The sequence below is a fragment of the Pinus tabuliformis genome, chromosome 7 (genome assembly GCF_031772625.1).
Source record: "Pinus tabuliformis cultivar Carrire ecotype Pingquan chromosome 7, CPIR1, whole genome shotgun sequence".
Classification (NCBI taxonomy): domain Eukaryota; kingdom Viridiplantae; phylum Streptophyta; class Pinopsida; order Pinales; family Pinaceae; genus Pinus; species Pinus tabuliformis.
In genome coordinates, this window is record NC_142293.1 from 950,604,164 (window position 1) to 950,609,270 (window position 5,107).

The following is a 5,107-nucleotide window of genomic DNA, read 5'->3' on the forward strand; positions in this document are numbered from 1 at the left end:
CATCAGGAATTTTTGTTTTCTGAAGAGGGTTTTCATAATTTTCATCTTTAGCTGGATTTTTTTACACTTTGCTGGAGGGTGGGCTGACCACGGTGAAGAAATTTATAATTGGAAAATGTAAACTGTTGTTAAATTACGTTGTTATGAAGGTGAACATATGTTTGATAATATATCAGTTTGTGGAGTGACTGATAATTTGTAACGCTGATAAGCCACTTATTTTGTACTGGCATCTTTATATTAACAGAATCCAAACTATTGAGTTAGTATTTTCTAATCTCCTCGGCATTTGTTTTGCATAGCTTTTTTTACATATATTTATTATACTGTATATGTCATTACCCCTATCAAGTTGTATACTCTCTGGATCTTCTAAAATTGACATATTATATATATATATATATATATATATATATATATATATATATATATATATATATATATATATATATATATATATATATATATATATATATATATATATATATATATATATATATATATATATATATATATATATAATCTAATTTTAGCTCATGACTTAACCAGACATCAAATCTGAGATTTACGAGACCCCCTTGTTTCTGGGACAACCCATAGATGTATCCTGGTCTTTTTTCCAACTTCTAATACCTGAATATCACAACTCTTTGTTAGTATCTATCCTCGAACAAAATTTCCAAGTAAGCTTTTCTTGGGAGTTAGGAGAATCCACCAACAACCAAGCAGAAGTGATGACATTTTAATATATTATCAAGGTCTAGAAAATATCTAATAAAGGGGAATCAAAAATTAATTGTAATTGGAGACTCCTCAATCATAATTAGGAAGAGATGTGAAACCCAAGTTAATCCAGATTGTTAACAGGAGGTTAAGGGATCTCAAACAGTTTTATGTTTATAGAATAATACCAGGTTTTGAGGGCTTGCGATAGCCTGAATAATACCATAGAAAAGGAGATTGTGAAAATAAGTGTTGGAATGATGAGTATAAATGGTGGGGGTTCCTATCAAACTCTTACCTCCCATGATATTAAGTTCTACAAACCATAGGATATGAATGCTAATGAGATTATGGAAAAATGGTGCGTCACTTTTGAGTTCATCAGATGGGCAGTAAATTTAGCCATACCTTGTCTTTCATTCCTACGTGTGTGGGGGAGGAACGAATAATTAAATGAAATGATGGCTCTGAGCAGTGAAGGTGGGATTTTGTATTTACTTATGTTTGATATCTGCAGGCACTAAAGGAATGACAACTCAGTTTGATTTTTAGATTTAATATTACTTTCCTCAACTCAGTACTCTGGTAAGGTCCAGTGGTTTGGATTTAACCCATCTTTCCAAGTGAACTGGGCCTCCAATATTGGATTCCACCTCAGTGATATGACCTCATTTGATCCATCAATGGTATGCCTAGAAGTCACCCAGTACTTTCATTGGCATTGGGAATTTGTTCAACATGAAGGTTATAAAAACAATGGAGGTCATAGGCACTATCTATTATGAAATTCTAGACTTGCTTCAAGATCAGAGGAGCACGCCCCATGTTGAGGATATAAAAGTGGCATTTTCTCACTACAGTAGCAAGATGACAAGCCCTATTGAATTTCAGCGATACAAGAACACTAACTTATCAAAATTCGTTGCTCATCAAGACAAGAAAATAGAGAAATTATAATTCAATATGATTGATGAATTAGTTTTGGGTCTTGCTAGGAGCTCACATCCTTTGACTTCTCTTCCAAATATTCTATCGATTATGTTAGAGTAGCAGTTAAAGATAAAGAAATAGTCCAGCAAGTGAAAAGAGATATTGCAAATGATAATGTAGCCCTAGCGTTCAACTTTTAGGTAGACTATGCCCTTAGTGAGCATGTTTTCTTCTAAATCCAGGTCTTACTACACATTGTAAGGAAGTTGTTACCAACTCAGTTTATCAGGATTTACAGTATAAAGCTTTTTATTTACGTTTCCATAAATGTAATAACTTTTGAGATGGTAGGCATTCATTTTGAAATTTTGGGTCATTTGAAACCCCTAATATCAAACAGAAATTTTTCTTTATATTAATTCACCTTACAGTGTGACTACAACCTCCTTTTAATGAAAATGACAACAATTTTAGTTAACCAAAAAAAAGTGTATTGATGCTTAGAATACCAACTTAACGATTTCATAACACTTGAAAATAAAGAAGAAATGTATGGAAACTAGAGCACTAATCACTGACTTGTAGTAGCAATTCCAGGAATGCATTTTCACTTTACATGATAAGCTAGATAAAATAGAAAAATTGAGCAAGGCACACAAATGTATTAATACTCATCATGATATAAAAAATAATTTGAGACTTCGAGAAATGTTGAGGATACCATATATTCAAATATTAAAAAGAGTTCATTATTCTCCTTAATAGCCTCCTTCAACTTGATAACGTTGAGATGATTCAACTTCCATAGAGACTACTAAAAAAATCAACCCTGTCATGGATACCATTTCCATTTATTTGCAAAATAGACAAATCAACAAAAGATTTAAAATCTATGGTTAACATGTTATTCAATTTCTTTATTTAACAATTTTCATGTTTCATACGTTGACCTCCCATAGATTCATCCTCTCTTCCCAGATCTAATATTTACTCTTCATTTTGTTTCATAGATACCTGTGAAAAACATATAATAGAGCATAATGCCCTAAACTTAATTATTTTTTGTTGTTAAAGAAAGGATACTAGGTATCCAAACAATAAAACTCATATAACAAAATTCAGGATAAATTTATAATGCATTTCAACTCTCCTCCTTAGAGGAGAATTAAAATGGGTGAGATAAAGAGGGATTCTAAACATCAATTAAAGGTAAGAACTAATTCAAGCATGCAGTGATAAAATCTTAGTCTATCTAATAGAAAATAATATCCTGGACCTACAAATCCCTTAATTACATGCCCAACTTGTGGTCCTAATTCAAAGGTATACACGAATAAATTGTGACAACAGACTGACATGATTGTACAATACTAAGCATAAAATGGTGGCAAGGTATAGGCCTTGAGATTCTGTAGTGTGTACATACTACCCATTCAAAAGAAACATAAAGAAGAACTTAGTAACAAATCACTCTCAATAGTCTGCATACATGCAACCAAGAAAGAAAATAAACCAGATCAGTTTTACTAAAATGGATCTCATAGAAGAGATACAACACAACTAACACCCACTGCAAATATCATCTTTCCTAGTGAAGGTCCCCAGAGTAAATATCACAAAAAAGGAAGCCTCTATATTAATTCATTAAGATTTATAAGCCTATATTTCCTTCTCTCTCAGGAAAGGTATTAGCCTATTAAAACAATAAATGTCAACTGACCCGATTCAGTATTCGCCCAGATGGGGTTGCATCAAAGAAGGATATTGGTGCATGAAATATACACCTGTGCAGAGTGTTGAAAAGCTGATTAGCAGTTTTAAGTCCAACCAATGAAAGAAGCATAGACCTCACCAGAACGCACAGGGAGATGGTTAATGTCAAAGCAACATAAACCAGAATGAAAACGAACTTTCTCATAGGGGAACTCTCATTTTCTTTTGTAGAGGCTTCCGATGTCATCCAGAGGTTACTACATATTTGAAGTAGCTGACTTATTATTTGGGCCAGTAGTATTATAGGTATCAAAGTACCATTGTATGCAGCAGTAATGTAAGACAAGTATACCGACATGCTTACCCTGCCTCTTTCTCTTTCTACTTCTTGTACAAGCTTTGAATTTTTATTCTCTTTATCCAATTTTTCTTTGTGGTTTTCTGATTCAACCTCTTCCTCTACATCTATTGAGTTCTGAATACCGCACTGCTCCAGTGTGTCACTCGCAGTAGCATTTTTCACTGCAGCTGTATTGCCAGGACATGAGCTTTCAACAAATCTCTCTGATGTGTACACTTCGGATTTCTCCATAGCATAAATAGTTTTCAAAGCTTTTTGATGTGCACCGACTAATTCCACAAAATTTGTGCCTGATTGTAAGATGTCATCATATCTGCCAACCTGAGTAATTTCACCATCTCGCATTACCTGTGAAGAATATCATTTACATCAAGAAAATATGGATCACTTATCTCCTCCTCTCAATAAATGATCAATAAACCCACTGTCCCTTTACCAATTACATTGAAAATTTTAATATCACTAGAACAGGATGAAAGAAATTCAAACCTACCAGAATGATGTCAGCAGAGGGTAAAAACTCCACTTGATGAGTTACATAGACTACAGTCTTTGAACCCAGAATACCAAGTATGCATTCCTATAACAAGAAAGTCCAATTTCTTAGATGTTTATGGACATGAATTTGCAGCGACACAACCAGCAATGTATATTATCCAGACTGAACAATGAATTACAGAGTGCTACTGTAGAGCTTCATCATTCCATCAAAACATTAAAACTAATTAATTCAGCAAACCTACAGTTTGCAAAGGATAAGAGCAACATACTTGGAAAATATGTTTTCCGGTATGTGCATCCACAGCACTAAAAGGGTCATCAAAAATATAAATGTATACATCTTATATAAAAAGCATGGGCAATCTGTATTCACTATTTTTGTCCACCACACAAATTTAACCCTCTTTCTCCAATGTCTGTCTCGTCCCCATAAGGAAAAAGTTCAAGATCTTTCTTCAATGCACAAGCATCAAGTACACTATTGTATCTAATAGTATCCATCTGCTTTCCAAAGAGAATAGCGTCTTTAATTTTCACACTTTGTATCCAAGGAGACTGAGGTACATATGCTTTGGTACCACTTAAGCTAATAGAGCCTGATATTTTTGGCATTTCACCTAATATGCAGGATAAAAGGCTTGATTTTCCTGAACCAACAGTTCCACATACTGCAACCCTCATGCCTCTCTCTAGTTGGACATCTAAACCTCTTATAGTTGGACTAGAGCAATCGGGATTCTACAAAAATATCCCTCCTTGGATTTGAATCGCGAAGTCTATTGACTCCTTTGATACCTTTTCTACCCATCGTGTTACAGCTCTTCCTCTTGCAGAAAGGCCACAATGCGATCTATTGACACTTTAGTTTGAGCAATCTGA

General features: G+C 33.9%; 1 long non-coding RNA gene across 1 annotated transcript; it reads right to left on the bottom strand.

Annotated features, from left to right (window-relative positions):
• Positions 1–3,992: 3,992 nt before the first annotated feature.
• Positions 3,993–4,574, bottom strand: LOC149250773 (uncharacterized). The gene is made up of 3 exons (XR_016265958.1): positions 4,498–4,574; positions 4,221–4,307; positions 3,993–4,075 (listed from the first exon to the last, which is right to left on the bottom strand). It is a non-coding gene; the product is annotated as an uncharacterized LOC149250773 (long non-coding RNA).
• Positions 4,575–5,107: the final 533 nt, after the last annotated feature.